Source organism: Melopsittacus undulatus, chromosome 7, assembly GCF_012275295.1.
Source record: "Melopsittacus undulatus isolate bMelUnd1 chromosome 7, bMelUnd1.mat.Z, whole genome shotgun sequence".
Classification (NCBI taxonomy): Eukaryota; Metazoa; Chordata; class Aves; order Psittaciformes; family Psittaculidae; genus Melopsittacus; species Melopsittacus undulatus.
The window spans coordinates 3228480-3247379 of NC_047533.1; the positions used below are offsets into that span (position 1 = coordinate 3228480).

At 49.0% G+C, this 18900-nt stretch overlaps 1 protein-coding gene across 1 annotated transcript in view; it reads left to right on the top strand.

Annotated features, from left to right (window-relative positions):
* Positions 1-315: 315 nt before the first annotated feature.
* SMOX (spermine oxidase) overlaps positions 316-18900 on the top strand; it is a 53385-nt gene continuing 34800 nt past the window's right edge. Inside the window, exon 1 of the mRNA XM_034064594.1 lies at positions 316-436. The gene's annotated coding sequence lies outside the window, so the exon portion shown is untranslated. The remainder of the gene's footprint in view (positions 437-18900) is intronic.

The following is an 18900-nucleotide window of genomic DNA, read 5'->3' on the forward strand; positions in this document are numbered from 1 at the left end:
ACTTGTCCATTACTATTTCACTTCTTTATCCGTATTTATTCCCCATCACCCCGTGTTATGTATGTCCAAGGGGCACCACGGGCTACCCCCGCCCTCCCCAACGCCTTCCCCTACCAGGCCCGGCCTAAAGGAGCGGCCGAGGCTTCCTCCTCCTTGCCCGGCTCCGGCTCCTCCGGCTCCTCCAGCCCGCAGGCCCGAGGCGGCCGCAGGAGGAGGAGGAGGAGGAGGAGGAGGAGGAGCAGGAGGAGGAGGCGGAGCCGGGGCGGGCCGCAGGCTGTAAAGCAGGCCGGCGCTGGTTGAGCCCCCGCAGTGCCAGCAGCCGCCGCAGCCGCGCCGGGAGCCGCGCAGGGAGGGAGGGCAGCGAGGCGCTGAGAGGAGCCGGGCGGGCGGCCAGACCCCGGCCAGACCCCGTCCCCTCCGGCCACCGCACAGAGAGGTACGGGGGGGATATGGGGATGGGGTTACCCCTTCACCGGCGGCCACAGCGGCTCCTCCGCACGGCACGGCCGAGGAGGGCGCCATGGGGGGGGGTGTTTTTACCCCATCCCATGCACCCGGTGTCATCATCACCTCAGAACCGAGCTGAGCCCATGGGGAGCTCAGGTGGCAGCGGGAGGATGGGTTCGGCCATCCCTAATGGTGCTTTGGGGGGGTAAGGACCAGCACCTGGGTGCGGGGTGATGTGTGCGGCTGCTCTGGGGGTGTTTTCCCGTCTCTCATGTGTTTCTATCCGCCTATCGCCTCAGCGAAGGAAGGTTAGGTAGGGAAAAGTCCCCCTAACCTGGCCCGGGAGTTGGGATGTGGATTAGGGAGCCGGGAAGACCCGCGGGGGGTTCGGGTTTTGGTGCTGTTTGGTTATGCCAAGCAGCTACAGTCCCGAGGGCTTTGACAGCTCAGCCCCATCCAGTGCTTCCAGGCAAATCCATTGACTTCTCCAGGATTGCCTTTGAAACCCCTGCAGTGGGTGAGGGATTAGACCTGGGTAGCAAAATGGGCAAGAACCAGTTGCCGGTTACCAAACCTGACCTCAAAATGAAGCTTTCCAGTATCCTCAGCCATAGGAATAGAGCTGATGCCCACAGGTTCCTTACTCCCTGATCACCCCCAAGTATCCTTTGCATGGTGTATAGGTGTGCTGCCTCCAATACACGGTTGGGACCAGCTGTAATGGCCCTATTAGATGTAAACACGAGCTTTACATGAAAGTGAAACCATATGTATAAACTAACGTGTGTCCACGCTGCCATCCTGCACACCCGGAGCTCTGTCCTCAGCTCACCCTGTTGATCCACTTTTCCTTTAGCCTCGAACAGCATGGTCCTGTTCCCAGTTACCAGACAGGTTTAGCAGAGGATGAGGAATCAGCCTAGGAGTGTTTTCTGCCTGTTGTGCAAGAGCGCTGTGTGTTTTCAGCCTGTAACAACTGTTGTTTTATTGACTTAGCGATAACATTTTGCTCTCCGAGCTCCTTTTCCCCTTTCCAGATTAGCCCAGCACTTACTAATCGTTTATGGCACTGCTGTGGAACAGATGTACGTATGGTGCTTTGCAGTGAGTAGCAAGGTCTGTAGTTTCAGCTGGCTTGGCCTCTAAACCACCCAGTTCTGCCTTTCCCTTGTACCCCGGTCATGGAAGTGGGTAGCTGGATGGGAAAACCAATTTGGATGGCTACTGAGCTGGCGAAACACCAACACTCTTGGGTCTGACTCAGTTCCTGCATCCACATCGTTGCATTGCTGCTCAGATGTTTAACTGGGTAACTTTAGGTTTAGAGGAGCATCTAGCTGGTGTAGTGGGCAAACTGTATGTGGAGATAGGCACAGGGGTCTGGGTGTTTGAGTCCTGAGAATGCTGGCTAATGGCACTGTTGCTGCTTATCCTTCTCAGTCCTTTGGAGCAGCTGTACTGCTTTGTGCCACCCTTGGTTGAAACAGGAGAGTGGGTTGGAACACCACAAACACAGCACGTGTGTCCTGGGATCCCCTCTCCTAATCTCTGCTGTTGCTGAAGGTACTCATGTGTTGTCCTCTCAGGTTTTCCCTTTAAAGGGCTCTGTTGTGTCTCTCACACCAAAATGTGCTCAGTTGCTGTCACAACCGTGGTGTCTTTGAAACACAGCCTTTTCCTGGGGTGGGGGAATCACAACTGAGTTCATGGGGATGGAGAGGTTAAGGTGGAGTTGGGAAAGCTCTGTCAAATCACTGACATTCCTCACAAACAGGAGCTTAATGCTCTGGGGCTCCCTACAGGACCCTTTGGTCTAAAAGCTGTGATGGTGCTCTTGTACAGGTCTCCACTTTAGGCAAGCAGTATCAGTTGGGTCTTTCACAGTCCTCCATCCTCAAAAGGCAGTGGACTCCTGCTCCTCCTCAGAAGCTTGGAGGGGTGTTCCTGCAGGTAGGGTTTGCTACAGAAGGGGTTTCAGCCCTGCCTGAGGGGAGACTGAGCTGAGCTCTTAGGCAGAAGCTGTTCCCTGGGAGGGTGCTGAGGCGCTGGCACAGGGTGCCCAGAGAAGCTGTGGCTGCCCCATCCCTGGCAGTGCTCAAGGCCAGGTTGGACACAGGGGCTTGGAGCAGCTGCTCCAGTGGAAGGGGTCCCTGCCCATGGCAGGGGTTGGAACTGGATGGGATTTAAGGTCCCTTCCGACCCCAACCAGTCTGTGGCTCTCAAAGTGTAGCTGCCTCAGCCCTAGTTCCATCTCTTCATGTTTTCTGTGACTGTCATCCCACAGAAAAATAAGCTCTTTTAATGAAATCTGAGATTCTCCAACTAATTTCCTGCTGGCCTAAATGAGGGTCTGAGGAGAATGGCCATGCTGGCTTCTGAAGTGTGTGAATTTACTTTGTATGACTGGGTTCTATAAAAAAGAAGCTATTTTCTCTGTGCCTTTGACAAACAGTAAAATACAGCCTTGTTGTATTTCACAAAGCAAACTGCTGTCTCCTTCTCTCAGGAACCATAATTAACAGACCAGAAAATGGAAAAATGTAGAAATACCCTTTCCCAGTGGCCACAAACATTAGTCCTCTCCAGAAGCTAATGAACTCAAGTCTATGGAAACTAAATAGCTGATTCTTTTTAGCTCTGTTGGTGAGCTAAAGCGTTGTGTTAGGTTGGTAAATGATAAAGAGATATAAAGGTTACCCCTTGGAAGTGCAGTGGGTGAAGAGTGGATTTGAACTCTTCTCAAGACAGAGTCTAAACCTCTGGCTTAAGGATCAAGCTTAAGGATCTCTCCTGTTCTGCTTGAGTGGAAAAATGCATCTATAGCACAGCAGTGATGTGGGAGAGGGGTAGTGTCCCACTACAGTGGTGAGCAAGGTGCTGTATCCTGACTGGTGGAAGCTGGGGTTCAGATCCTCTTGCACACCAAGCATGCTACCAAGTCTGTGATGAGGGAATAGCAGCATAACCATATAAAACACGAATAAATGCAACTGATCCCTTGTGTTATGGACTCCTTAGAAGTGAATAGTTTAACAACTGCATGTTTAAGATGTTTCCAGATCATCCTTGTGGTGTTCCTGTTGAAGGAACATGGAACACTTTCAGCTACCTTGATGATATGTCCTGTTCTCACCAGCTCTTGATGTGTTGGCCTTGATGTACTCAAGTGTAGTATGCTCTATGTAGAGGGCACATGTATGTATAGTAACAGCCCTTGAGTTTAGAGTAGTCACCATGGAAATTGCTTCCAAATCTTTGCTTGTTTTTTAAATCTAATGTCTCTGTGGTTTCTTTTTATTGTAAGAAAAGATTCCAGGAATAGTATGGGTGGGAATATGAGCTACTTGGGAAATACAGTCATCGTAGTGACTGCAGTGCATTGTGGCACCTGCAGAGGCTCCAGTTCAGGTGCAGTGTGGCACCAGAAGAGCCTGTTGCTGTGGTGCAGTAGTTCCACCTGATGCTCTGGAGAGTGGCTCTGTAATAACCCAAGTTTGAGGTCCTGTGTTTGTGTCTGTACAGTTCTGAACATGTTTTAGGGAGCTTGTGGGGTTCAGCTCCTCCCTGTACCTCTTAGAGTCTGCAATAAAGCCTCTTGAGGTTAAGCTTGACACATACACCAACAGATGAGATCCTAGTTGTGGTTGCTTTTATAGCAACCTGTTCACAGGCTGAGCCTGACAGCAGCATGACACAGGCTTTGCTTTGGGAGGTGCACTGTATATCCTAGAATCCCAGCCTGGTTTGGGTTGGAAGGGAGCTTAAATCCCATCCAGCTCCAACCCCTGCCACGGGCAGGGACCCCTTCCACTGGAGCAGCTGCTCCAAGCCCCTGTGTCCAACCTGGCCTTGAGCATTGCCAGGGGGCTGTCAGGATGGATTTGGCACTAAAGGAACTCCTGGGCTGCTCTCAAGGCAGTGAGTTAAGCTCATCAGCAGGAATGTAGTGCAAGAGGGGTCAGAAAGCCCCTCCCTGCTGCTCACACTGGAGTTTGATCCCTGAGCTATTTCAGGGTAGTTCTCTGCTAAGAGGCCGGGCTTTAAGTCTCAGTAAAACAAGACAGCTATTGTTAGTGCTCTCAAATAGCTCCAAAGGATGGTGGCTGCAGCTTGCAGGGCCTGAGGGAAACAGATTTGCAGCCCTGGAGCAGTGATTTACACAGAGCTTTGGGTGTCACATATTCCTCTTCAGAGATATTTTCCACATCGTCCTCTGAGACCACATTTATCTCACTCCTGATGTGAGAGGATGGAGGGAGAGAGCTGGAGGCCCCATAGCAGACAGCATAGAGGGCACAGTAAGAGGCAAATTCTCAGCTATGAGAGACCTGAACCGACATAAATAAATACAATAAAGCTTAGGAGGAACCTTTGGGTTTGGTCACTTGCATTTCTTTCTGTTTAAAGGGCTGCAAAGTCTTTATAATGGCTTAAAAATGTCATTAAAATTGGGGGGTTTTGTGCTTCCTGAGTTCAAAGGCAGGAACTACCTTTTAAAGCATTTGTTTTCCTGGCTGATGAAGCAGAGAACTAAATGGAGGTGGGTAACTTCTGAAGAATGGGGAGTTAGTTATTCATTTCTTCATCATTCATTACTCTGCATGATGCCAGCTTCTTCTGGAAGTGCCTCCTCTAGGCTTAGCAGGGTGGCATTTCGCAGCGTAGGTTGTGGCATGCTTGGAATGACTGAAGTGGTGGACAGGATATGATGATGTTTGCACACTGAGGAGAGAGGGGAAGAAACCCACTTCGGTTTGGGTCATTTCTGGCTCTGAAGTACCTGCCTGAGCTACCTTGATGTATCCAGAAAATACCTTGTGCTAAGCTAAGCAGTAGTCCTGGCCCATCCCTAAACTGGGAATTGCATAGGAAGGGAATTTCTTTGCCTTTATAAGACCTCTGTTCAATTGACTGGTTTTCAAGGGCAGGTGGGGAATGGTTTTTCTCCCAAAGAGATTGCGCAGAATTGGGGCACGTTAACCCAAAGTTTCAGTTGGACAGACATGCATTTAGTCTGGAAGTGAGTTAAAAGTCCTTCAGTCCCATGGGCACACGTGTTCCAGGATGTAGGTGTAACCTCCTGCTTTGATCTGCAGTCTTCTTCCGACAGGATTTTCTCTTTTGGAATCGGTCACAGTTGTGATCCCAGAGCACTGACAGGGAGAGAGCTGGGCTGGGGCAGCCTGAAGAGGAGAAGGCTCCTGAAGGGGGGACCCCAGAGCAGCTCCAGTGCCTAAAGGGGCTGCAGGAAAGCTGGAGAGGGGCTTGGGACAAGGGCCTGTAGGGACAGGCTGGGGTTCTATGACTCTGCCAGGCAGATGTGCATCATTAGCCTGTCTGGGTAAGCCTTTGGTTGAGCTCCTTAAAGTCCTAGATCCTTTTGGAAAGCCTGTGGAGCTGGAAGGAGCTTCTATTTGCAAGACACTGGCTTCAGCAGTGAAACTGTGGGATATTTTCCCTGTTCCATCCCATCTCCGACTGCTGTTTCTTCTCTTGCATAACTCCTCACCCCCATCCCGGCATAGCCTTAAGGGTGACTTAGGCTCCTAGGGAGAAGGTTTGTCCTATTCTCATGTATGCTGTGGTGTGAGTGTGGGTGAGTGATCTCGATCGGGCAGCCCACGCTCCTGGCTGCAGATTGTTGCTTGTTTTCATTGGGTTATTTTTCAGTTGGAGCCAAGCCCTGGCTGGTCCCGTGGCTGCTGCTGTCAGCACTCCATGCACAGCCAGGGCTGTCCTCCTTAAGGACAGTGTGATCTTGGATCTAAGTATCCTGGGATAACAAGACTATGCCTCTAGATGTGTAAGTAAAACCCCAGCAGACGTGCACACATGAGTGAGTGTTTATGCCTTGGATCACTTCTGTCACCTTGCTCGCTGCGTGCTTCCATAGAATCAAGGAATTCCATGGACAGACATGACTGAGAGCAAGGAGATTTTTACAAGGATGAGCCAGGAGGAATTGTGGAGGGCACAGAAGGAAGCAAAAGCTCCTAACGCCCCTTTGCTGCTGAAGCTGATAGGTCAAGTGTTAACCCAGAGATAAAGGTTAGTATTTGGGGCTTGCAGTTTACACTCTGCTGCTTGGATGGTCTGAACTCGCAGAACACTGTGTACCCTTAATGCTTACAGAGCACAGGGCTTCCGGGACTGTAGTAGACTAAATGTGTAGTAGCTAAATCAAATGGCCCCTTTATAGTCACACCGTTGCTCCAGTTATACAATAGTATCTGCTGCCTCTGTTTTGGGCTTGGAAGAGAATCATAGAATCGTAGAATAGTTAGGGTTGGAAAGGACCTTAAGATCATCCAGTTCCAACCCCCTGCCATGGGCAGGGACACCTCACACTAAACCATGGCACCCAAGGCTTCATCCAACCTGGCCTTGAACACTGCCAGGGATGGAGCATTCACAATTTCCTTGGGCAACCCATTCCAGTGCCTCAGCACCCTCACAGTAAAGAATTTCTCCCTTATGTCCAATCTAAACCTCTGCTGTTTAAGTTTGAACCCATTACCCCTTGTCCTATCACTGCAGTCCCTAATGAATAGTCCCTCACCAGCATCCCTGTAGGCCCCCTTCAGATACTGGAAGGTTTAATGTGACCACAGCCTTCAGCATTAAGCACTGGGTCATTACCCTTTCTATTCCCTGATCCCCTTCGTGTGGGATTTGGGAGTGGGGGATAGGGATTATTAGGAAGAGATCCCAAGTTTTGATGAGAGCATAAAGTCAGCCTTGCTCTCAGTAGCTGGGCAAGGTGGTAGGAAGCACTTGAAGGCTGTGGGCCTTGATTGATGCTAACTTGGTTTTTCTGCATGAGGAGTTTATGGAGGTGGGGTTCCCGGTGGAGCAGAGGGACAGGCAGTGCTGGAGGGGAGATGGGAGGCTTTGTTGTTAGTGAAGCACAGACGTTTTGCTCAGGGCGTCCCCAAAACATGAAAGGGATCCACTTCTGAAGATCTTACACATGAAAGTGTCCCAGGCAGGAGCAGAAGAAAGGCCTGAAGAGAAGACATCAGAGAGTGGCTGCAGGGTGAGATGTGAAGGAGATAAAATGGGAGTAAAAGTGCAGGTGGGCTCCTGCTAACAGCCATCCCTGTGCTGTGTGATGTGACAGGGACTATCCCAGTGGGCAGCTGTGCTGGGGAGCTCCTGTTCTGCCCCGCTGGGTGTTTGTGTTGTATCTGTGTGGCCCCTCCAGGACTGGAGGGAGAAGTTCATCCTGTGTGATGCTGCACACAGGATCTACAGCATCGCTCTGACAGGTTACAGAAGCACTAGGGAAGCTTCTGTGCTCTGGGGCTGCTCCTGAGATGCTCTGTGTCGTGTTCCTGTTACAAGCAAGGCTGGACGGGTCCATCATAGATTGTCTAATGTGACCTCCTGCCCCAAGACTGGGTCAGCTCTGTCTAACCTTTCCCAGCAGGTATTTGCCCAGCACAGTTGTTAAAAGCCCCCAGTGATGGACTTTCCCCATCCTCCGTGGGTGATCCTGTGAAGTCCTTTATTGTTCTTAACCATTACCAGGATTTTCCTGGTTTCTGACTTCCATTTCTTGTGCTGCAGTTGAAAATTGCTGACCCCTTGTCCTTTTGTTACTGTACAGAGTGTGCGGTTCAGTGCTCTGCAGCAGACTTTGGGAATGCTGGGGCCCTGTCTTTGATAGAATCCCAGACTGGTTTGTGCTGGAAGGGACCTCAAAGCTCCTCCAGCTCCAACCCCTGCCACGGGCAGGGACCTCTTCCACTGGAGCAGCTGCTCCAAGCCCCTGTGTCCAACCTGGCCTTGAGCACTGCCAGGGATGGGGCAGCCACAGCTTCTCTGGGCACCCTGTGCCAGCGCCTCAGCACCCTCCCAGGGAACAGCTTCTGCCTCAGAGCTCAGCTCAGTCTCCCCTCTCTTGGGCAGGTTCAAGCCATTCCCCTTGGCCTGTCCCTACAGGCCCTTGTCCCAAGCCCCTCTCCAGCTTTCCTGCAGCCCCTTTAGGCACTGGAGCTGCTCTGGGGTCTCCCCTTGAGGAGCCTTCTCTTGTCCAGGCTGCCCCAGCCCAGCTCTCTCAGCCTGGCTCCAGAGCAGAGCTGCTTCAGCCCTCGCAGCAGCTCCATGGCCTCCTCTGGCCTCTCTCCAGCAGCTCCAGGTCCCTCTTGTGCTGCTGCCCCAGAGCTGGAGCAGGGCTGCAGGGGGGGTCTCCCCAGAGCACAGCAGAGGGGCAGGATCCCCTCCCTGAGCTGCTGCTCACGCTCTGGGGGTGCAGCCCAGCACACGGGGGGGTTCTGGGCTCCAGCGCTCACTGAAGCTGGGTCATGGGGAGCTGCTCCTCACCCAGCACCCCAAGTGCTGCTCCTTAGGGCTCTCTTGAGCTGCAGAGCCCCAGACCTGCCTGCACTTCTCCATGTGGTACCTTCCCCCACTGAGCTCCCAGACACAAGTGTATGACTGACTTTGAGGTATGATGGATACACTGCTTTTCTTCCTGCAGCAGCACAGTGTTTGTCATGGCAGGTTTCATTAAGGCTTTGTCTCTTTATCCTCTGTAAAAACAAGGCACGTGCTCTTCAAGTGCCCTTTCCCACAGGGATGTGCTATGGATCTTCTCAGGCTGCTCCAGAACAGAACAAGGTGAAGGGCTTTGCCAGCTGCTCTCCACAAGGCTTTTCCCTAGGACCTGCTTGGGCACTTGTGCTTCCCTGGGCTGACCTTTCAGTTGTGGTTCATAAGTGACCTTCTACCTCCCTGCGCTGGGTATGCTCTGCATCTGATTTGTACATGCTACTACTTGTTTCTGTGAAGGATACAGTTATTCCTGCATTTCTGAAGCTGGTAAAGCTGATTCCGACAGGAGAGGTAGCATTTAAACATAAAACATGATAGAAAACACAGCAGATAAGCGTTAGAAATGTTATTTACTGAGGTAAACTGGGTAACAACCCAGTCAGCATTAGAAGAGCATTTTGCTATTTGCTTGAAGGTGGTTGACTGTTGTAATTCCAGGAAGATTATCCCAAACGGTTGTGGTGTGACAGGGATGGATCTGTTCTGTGGGGGCAGTGAATTTGGGTACTGCTGCTTCCAGGTGGATAGGTGTCTGTGTTGCACAAAGCACCACAGTTTGCATTCACTGACCTTCTTGCACTCTGTTGTCTGTGTTGGCAGGTTTTAGAGGGGTCATTTTACAGGATCCTGGGGGAAAGTTTAATTTGAACTGTATTAAAGTACAGATCTATTAACACCTCTTACACTCTTTCAGTGGGAGAGAGTGGGAAGTGTGTGTGAAAGGCATGTCTGCATACAGAGAGCCTTTGTCCTGTGACAGCTGGAGAAGTTAGCACCAGAATGAAGGCTGGTCTGGACAGGTTTGAAACACCTCTTGGCATCAACTCCTGTTTACTGTGGTGGGAAGAGCAGGTAGGGAGGAGCAGCCTGGATTGTGTTTCAACTATCAGTACATATCCCCTTTGAATTCCTCATGGTTTCCTTGCAGAGCTTTTGTATGATAACTTGTGTGATGTGAATCTCCAGTTTCTCTTGTTTCAAACAGCTTTAGTGTTGCTTGCATTTTTCTCCCTTAATTACAGCTACAGGCATCTCTAGTCATGTGGAAAGTATTTTATTGGCAGCTTTTGAGCTTAAAGGACTTGTTATCACTGAACAGGTATAGGCTACTGTAGGTTACTGGGCAAAATCCCTTCCGTAACAGCCTCTTAGAACTGAGGAGTAATATGGTTTGCATAGGATATCTGGAGTTCTTGTCTGGCTTCCTGCTCCAAGCAGGGCCAGAATCAAAGGTAGGTTTCTTGTGAGTGTTTCTGATCATGTTTCAGACCTTCTCCAGGCAGTGTGGCAGGTTTATGCCATGCTTAATGCTCTCACAGTGAGGACTGTTATCCTCTTGTGTGATTTTAAGCTGAAAGATGGTAGATTTAGATTAGATCTAAGCAAAGTTCTTCCCTGGGAGGGTGCTGAGGCGCTGGCACAGGGTGCCCAGAGAAGCTGTGGCTGCTCCATCCCTGGCAGTGCTCAAGGCCAGGTTGGACACAGGGGCTTGGAGCAGCTGCTCCAGTGGAAGGGGTCCCTGCCCGTGGCAGGGGTTGGAGCTGGATGGGATTTAAGGTCCCTTCCAACCCAAACCAGGCTGGGATGAGCATTTCCCTTGCTGCAAATTAAGCCTCTTGCTTCTGTCCTTTTCTGCCTACTCACTGAGAAGAGTCTGTCTCCATCTTCTCTGGAACATCCCACTTAGCTGAAGATAGAAATTAGATCCCCTGCTAACCTCCGTTTCTTCTCCAAGTCACACAAACCCTTGTTCTCTTCTGTCATGTAGTCAGTGACCAGAGCACCTCAGTAGTGCTCCACTGAACTCTGTCCAGCTGTCAGTGTGTTCTTGGGAGTGCAGCTGAACTGGATGATGCTGCAGATGCAACCTCCTTGGTGCTAAGAGGAGGAGCCACTTCCCCAAGCTCTTGGCTCTTGTCCTTCTCATTATAGCCCAGTGTATTGATAAACCCATGGACCCTGTTTCTTTCCAGCCACACTGATGGCCATTAGCTTGTTTTTAAGCACTGTATGCTTAAAACAGATGCTAAAGCCTCAGTGCTCAACTCAGAAGAGCTAAACTCCCCATGGATCATCCCTGCAGGCTGAGTTTGCCTTTATGCAGCTGTGGGATATTGAACCTCACAATTATACCTTGACCCTCTAAAATACCAGAGCTTTTTCTGGAGTCTTTATAGGAAATTGCTCCCCATTTTTGCACTTGTACCTGTGACTTCTCTTTCTTATCTGTTCATTCTTGCTGATGTTGGATCAGTGTATCAAGATCATTTGGAAATGTAAACCTGAGCACCATAGAACTGCAGATCCTCCCAGCTGAATCATCTGATAGATTTCTGGCCATACATTCCAGTCTGTCATCCACACTGGTAATGGAAATATTGCACAGCTCTTCTGCCTGGCTGCACCCGCGTTCAGTGCTCTCCCAGTTAGATAAGAAACCATGGATAATATGCTCCAGGAATTATGTTGTCAAGCAGCCACTTGATGCTGATTACATCTAGTTTGTTTTCTTAGCTGGATCTTATGGGAATGTGATGTGGAACAGTGTCAGAGCTAATAAAGATTGCATTTCTAAATAGCCTTATCGCTTCTGGGCAGGCATATGTTCCATTTCCTGCTGATACATGCATCCTTTATTGTTCCATAGGATCTGGGTGCTAGAAGGGTTCTGAAAGGTGATGGGAGCTGCCCCTGTCCCCACTGAGGGTTTCAATGCACACCACATCCCTCAGGAGCTTTGTAACGGGACAGTTGCGATAGGACAGCGCCAGGAGATCAAGAGGAAATGAACGTGCTGTGTTTATGGGTCCCAAACAATATTAAACAATTACCTGGATCCAGCCTTCAGAGCAGCCTTTGAACGAATCCCAACCCCTTCTTCTGCAAGGGCTGGAAGATAAAGAACGTGTCTAATCTGTACCAGGTATCAGGCAGCAGTTATCGGTGCCTACGTGCTGTTACTCAGATCTTGTTAGCTGTCTAAGTGGATAATAGGCAGTACGCTTCACAACTACATAAGTAGATTAAGCTTAATCTGCTTTGGAGCAGGGAGGGGAAGATGTGCTTGGTGACAAATGGACACAGATGATGTGCAGTGGAGCAGCGGTGTAAATACAGTGCTGTGTCCTCATCACTTCAGGAACTTTCTGAAGCTGAGGGTCTGTGTCTGCAGCATTTACACTAATATGTGAGTCCCAGAGCAGGGAGCTGCAGTGCTTTCAGGCTTTGCCCATGTTAGCCAGGCAATTCCTCTTTTAACAAGTGGTTTTTCTAGTGCTTAAATCTTCCAGAGGTGTCTTTTAATAGAACATGTAGGATAACTCTATCCCTGGTTTTAAATCTAGCATGGGACTATAGTGATAGGAAAAGGGGTGATGGGTTTAAACTTAAGCAGGAGAAGTTCAGGTTAGATATAAGGCACAAGTTCTTCCCTGTGAGGCTGGTGAAGCAGTGGAACAGGTTGCTCAGAGAAGTGGTAAATGCTCCATCCCTGGCAGTGCTCAACACCAGGTTGGATGGGTCTTGGAGCAAGCTGCTTCAGTGGAAGGTGTCCCTGCCTGTAGCAGGGGTTGGAGCTGGATGAGCTTTAAGGTCCCTTCAACCCAAACCATTCTACGATACAGCAGAGAGGGAGATCCTGTGTGTGTTACACCTGGATTTTGCAGTAGGTTCCTAATCCTAAAGCCTGTTTCCAGTAGAGTGAAGATGCCCAGTGGACAGGATCAGAAAGCTTGCACAGGGCTTGGTGTGACCAGTTCTGTACATGGAAGGAAGAAGCTGTTTGGAACTGGATGATCTTCAGGTCCTTTCCCACCCAAACCATTCTATGACTATTGAAATACCCTCCTCTTTCTTTCCTGGGAAGATGCAGTTACTGCATTTACCCATCTTAAAACATGTGGAGAGGGGACTGACTCTTTCCAAAGACCTAATGAAAACAAAGTCAGACTCTTGTAGGTGGATGTTTCTATTTTCCCATCAACCAGCTTATTTATTGACAGCCATGTGCTCAAATCCACAGTTCCTGAGTTGTCCCCACCCATTATGTTCTCAGGAGAAGGTATCAGCAAGGGACATTGCTGGGTATGAAATCTGCATCTGCCAAAGGGATCTTTAGCTCAAGGTAATGGGTGTCTATGTGAAACATTCCCTGTCCAAATGTTGTGTGGGGTCCCTTGGGATTGATGGAGGGGTTTGACACAAGGCTCAAGCTGAGCCCAACATTTGGCCTCTTGGGTCTTTCACTTATAGCCTGCTTACCTCATCTGAAAAGCATCTTCAGCTTGTCATGCTGTCCAACCTCTGGCCATAGTAGTAAGCAAAGACAGTAGCAGACCTCTTAATCTTTAAGTGTCTTAAGCAAATGTAAACTCTATTAAGTGTGTTTGTCACTGAGCAGCTCATTTATATGGGAAGCTTAGAGGATTCTCTGATGCTTTCTGTCTTGACATCTGTGAGTTTGAGGCCAGCAAGGGTTAAGAGGCAGGCACTAGTTCATGGGAGGAACGGATTCCACTGTAAAGTGGGGTGTGAATTTAAAGCATGCTGACTTTCCCATGGAAAATCTGATTAAATAACAAAACCCCTTAAATCACTTTTATATTGGATGAAGAGAAGGGATTGCAGGGGAGCTGGTTTGCTCCATTTCAGTGGAGACAAACTTCCAAACCACCAATTTATTTTAGAGGAACTAGAGAATAGCTGTTGAATGTAGAGGAGTTTTTATAGCTTATTACAAGGGCCTGTAGGGACAGGCCAAGGGGAATGGCTTGAACCTGCCAGAGGGGAGACTGAGATGAGCTCTTAAACAGAAGCTCTTCCATATGAGGGTGCTGAGGTGCTGGCACAGGGTGCCCAGAGAAGCTATCCAACCAGTTTGATTCTATAGTTAACCCACACCTGATGTAGTACTGAACTAAGAGCATGACCAGCAGGGAAAACCCTGTTTTTTCCAAAGGGAAGTTCACATTTAGCATCTAAATTCCTGGGACAGGCTCTGGGGAGGGTCTGTGTCCTTGTTTTCACTACAAAGAAAGCCTCTCCTCCTAGCTGAGGCACTGGTGATGGATAGCTCCAGGTAAGTGTTCCCTTCTGCTGCTGTGAGTCTTGGTCACATTTCAGTTAGAGGCATGCAGAGAGTGCTCTGGTACAGATGGTCTCCTCAAGGTGTAAATGAAGTGACAGTTGCATGCTTGCTGTAGCAATATCTATAATAGCAACTGATAATACTTTTATCTCCCATCCCAATCTGCTGTGTATTGAAGTAACCTCCCATAGTCAATCCATTATCAACTTTGAGTTGGGCTAGGCATGGACCTATATTAAAGGGTGAAGAATGCTCTGTCATAGGCAGTTGATAAGGGAAGTCAGAAATAAAAGGACTATATAAATTGCCAGTGGCCCATCTTTCCCTTTAGCTGGAAAGAGATAATGGTGGAGGTTGTTTCCCTCCTCCCATGTGGATGATAGGAAGACATGCACTTGAGACTGCTTTTCAAAACCAAGACCACCCTTATGGTGGTCTTGTCACTGCCTGCTGCAGCTCAAGCCCACAAGCACTGCTGGGTTGGGCATTAGTGTCTTCTTTACAATGTGTTTAAGCTCCAAACCAGATGTGCAATGCTGTATGTTTTCAAGAGGACAAGGTGGAGTGATACAGAATAGTTAGTGTTGGAAAGGACCTTAAGATCTCCCCGTTCCAACCCCCCTGCCATGGGCAGGGACACCTCACATTAAACCATGGCACCCAATGCTCTGTCCAACCTGGCCTTGAACACTGCCAGGGATGGAGCATTCACAACCTCCCTGGGCAACCCATTCCAGTGCCTCAGCACCCTCACAGGAAAGGATTTCTTCCTTAGATCCAATCTAAACTTCCCCTGTTAAAGTTTTAACCCATCACCCTTTGTCCTATCCCTACAGTCCCTAATGAAGAGTCCCTCCCCAGCATCCCTGTAGGCCCCCTTCAGACACTGGAAGCTGCTCTGAGGTCTCCATGCAGCCTTCTCTTCTCAAGGCTGAACAGCCCCAACTTTCTCAGCCTGCACATCTGTGATGCTTTTTGGCTCTTGGGGAGGATTCATCTTGAGGCTGCAGCTGAGCATGGATCCCACTGTGTTCACAGGGTGAATATGTCACTCCAGGCCTCCATTAGGGTCTGTAAGCACTGTTTTAAGTTGCCTGAGCCTAAGCCCTAGGCCCTACACTTGACATCTTCTGTCTGGAGTCAAGGCATTGACTGTGGCAAGCAGCCCTTTGGAAAGCTGTGCAGAGACCCTCGTGTCTGTCAACCCAGTGGCCTGTGCCTCAGAAAGGGCCATTGTGAGGAGGAGAACAAGTTTCACATCACATGTCCCCCAGCAAGTCCTGTCCTTTCGCTAGGAAGCCTGGTTGGAGAATGTTAATTGAGTCCCTTTTTCACTGGAGGAGGCTTTGCTTCCTTCCCAAGTTTTCACAACACATTGTCCAAATACACAGCCTATGCTTCATTCAAGTGTAAATCCTTTCTCTTTAACCTGGAAGTTATCCCAGAAAAAAAAGCCTTTCCATTCACTGCAGGACAGATCCTTGTGCTTGCAGGGGAAAAAAGAAGTGGATCAAACTGTCCAAACAGGAAGGGAGTTAAGAAAAGACTTAGCTCAGTGAGTCTTTGCTCTCATTTAAGTTTAAATGGTTGTCCTGTAAACTCCACTTTATCTCTCTGTTGCTTTTGAAGCATCATACAATAACCCAGGTGTCTGCTATATTTAGAAGTGACATTTTTCTTGCTCTATGGATTTCAGCTTGCATAGGATGGATGCAAACAGTGAGTTCAGATTTACTTCCTTATCTCTTCTTTCTTCCCCATAGCTCAGTCCTGGTGGGTATCTGATACTTCACACTGATTCCTTTTCAGTTGAGAGCATTAATCAATCTACTTTTCTGGCCCAGGTAGGTGCAAATGCTGCTCTACATATGGCAAAGCTGAAGTATTGAAAGGATAAAGCATGATGTGCTGCACGAAACGAGCTCCCATCTAAATGCATCACAATTGTGCTGTATTTTTAGCGAGTTATGGATAGAGTTGTCATTCTTTTACCCCCAGTCACATGGGAAGGCTGTGGAAGAACAGATAAATCACCACTGTCACAGTTCCTCCTTTCTGCTGTTTGCCACGTGGCAGGTTTTCCTGCTCTGAAAAATCTCATGGATCTAAAATCTCTCTTCCCCCCCCTCTTTTAGCCAGTGCTATTTAATATTTCTCTTTCCAAGCAATGTGTTACCTCCATTCTGTGAAGCTGTTGGAGACAGTTTCCTGCAGAGCAGCAATGCAACATGAGCATCCCTTTGTTTCAGTCAAATGGCTTGATTATCACAGAGAAGAAACGGCTTTGCGTTGAGGAGGAGTGAAAGGCACCTTGCAGAAGTGATAGTCCATCAGTTGTGTGGCACTCCAGGCTGCTTTTAGCAACCTCAAAGCACAAGAAGTCAACTGGAGGAGGTTTTTATGTTGGAATCTCCAGGCAAAAGCTCCTTGGGCTTTGTTTTGAAGGTTGCAACAAGGGAGAGACAGAGCTGAAGGTGTCACCATTGTGTTTTCATCTCCATCCTCTCCCACCCTTCTCTTTTTTATCTTTCATGAGCTATTTCTGTTCTCCTCTCTGCCTCTGTGTCCCTAGCACTTAGGAGGAGGAGGATCACTCAGCAGAGTGAATTGCTTCTGTTGCCTTACAGCAGGGGTATTATATTTATATATATAGATATATGGGGGTGTGTAGAGATATATATGTGTATATATATGGGTGTGTGTACATATACTTATCTACATATATATAAAGATATACTATACAGGGTCCTCCTGTACAAGATGTTGTTTGTAGCAGTTGCTGATACCCTCTGGGTATCACTATAGATGACCTGAATGCAGACAGTGATCAGTTAGGAGAAGGTGTATGTATAACACCATACCTCAAGCACCTTGGGGCAAACATCTGTCTCCTTCAAGGAGAGCTTCTGATGGGTAAAAGGCTCAGAAAGGCAATCTGCCAACCATGATCCAGACTCCACAGAGATCTAAGGACATGCTTCCCAAGCTGAATTCCCCTGCCTTGGGCTCTCGTCTGAGGTGTGAGGTGTAGTGGGATGGAGAAAGGTGTGTGTAGTGTAATGTGCCATGTTTATGTGTCTGCTGCCTTAAGGCTGGAGCGTGTGGTTTGCCTTTTAATGTGGAAAGCACAAACCCAGGAGAAGCTCTCTCAACACAGCTCCACCTGAAGACACATAGAATCACAGAATGGGTTGGAAGGGAGCTTAAAGCTCATCCCATTGCAACCCCTGCCACAGGCAGGGACCCCTTCCACTGGAGCAGCTGCTCCAAGCCCCTGTGTCCAACCTGGCCTTGAGCACTGCCAGGGATGGGGCAGCCACAGCTTCTCTGGGCACCCTGATACTTTCCCTATATCCTTTCCCTGGAGTCCTGTCTAGTCTGTTCCAGGCTGAAGCCAAGCCCAGTGACTGTGGGAGTAAATCCATGTGGTGTTCAGCTCTTCTAATTCTGCTTCTCATCTGTTAATGTTTCTGTTGTCTTTAAGGATTTTCCCTGTGGCTTGAATGGTAAAGATGTGGTAAGTGCTCGGGCATGGCTTGAAATCAAAGATTCGGTATGGGTGTTGCTTTCAAAGAGAGAACTGATGCTATTTAGAGAGTGCTGCTGCTATTTCAGGGCAGTTTGTTAGGTCTGGCTTCTAAGAAGTGGTGAGGAAAAACTAATTGCTTTTGGGCTAGCGTGTCTCATATGGTGTGTCCTGAAATGCTCCTCATGTACGCATTGCCTTGGAAGCAGTACTGAGCCTCTCTGCGTGTGGATCCATTCCCTGTCTCACCCTCCTATTACAGAAGATGGGAGGAGAGGAAAAGATGCCTGTTGGAACTTTGCTCCCAAAGCTTGCTGCAGTGAATTTAAAACTCCAAACCACAGAGAATTCCCAAGTGTAATATGGATCCCAGTGTTTATTTGACTGAGACCTGATTGTCTTCGGAGTTGTGCAAACATGGGCATGGATCCTATTTAATTCAGCTGCTTTTATCCATTAAGTTGCCCAAACAATTGGAGCAAGAAGGAGGGTGGTGAAGATAAGATCACCCAGTTATGCAGATGGGACAGGGTACAGCTCTTCTTGGCACTCGAGACACAAGTTCTACAGGAAACGTGTTTGCAGCATTGTTCTAGCCATTATGCTGGTGTTTTCAGTTTATAACCTCTTTTTTCTCCCCATAGTTTACTGTCTGTATCTCCTTCCTTTTACAGTCCTGAAAGCTTTGCTTCATGAGAAACTTATCAGATATCTCCTAATACTGAATGTGAGTGAGGAGCTGGAAATAAGGGGAATATTCCCACCCTGGGGGCAACCAGAGCTTGGAAAGGCTGCAAAGACACAGGGGAAAGCAGGCCAGCTTGGGCTCATCTCAGTCTCCCCTGAGGCAGGTTCAAGTCATTCCCCTTGGCCTGTCCTTCCAGGCCCTTGTCCCAAGCCCCTCTCCAGCTTTCCTGCAGCCCCTTTAGGCACTGGAGCTGCTCTGGGGTCTCCCCTTGAGGAGCCTTCTCTTGTCCAGGCTGCCCCAGCCCAGCTCTCTCAGCCTGGCTCCAGAGCAGAGCTGCTCCAGCCCTCACAGCAGCTCCATGGCCTCCTCTGGGCTCAGTCTGTGATGGTCAATAGGATGTGGAAACCAAAGGTGTTGGCATTTTTGGCTGGTTCACAGTCTCTGTCACCAGGGTTAAGATATGAATATCCTATTCTCTGCAGCACAGTGAATACCACCCTGGTTTCCCTGTTCGCTCCAGCTTCTTCTGGTGCAGTAGAGGAGTGTTCTGGCAGCATAAGCTGCCTCTGGTGATGGAGTAGAGATATTGTGAGATTC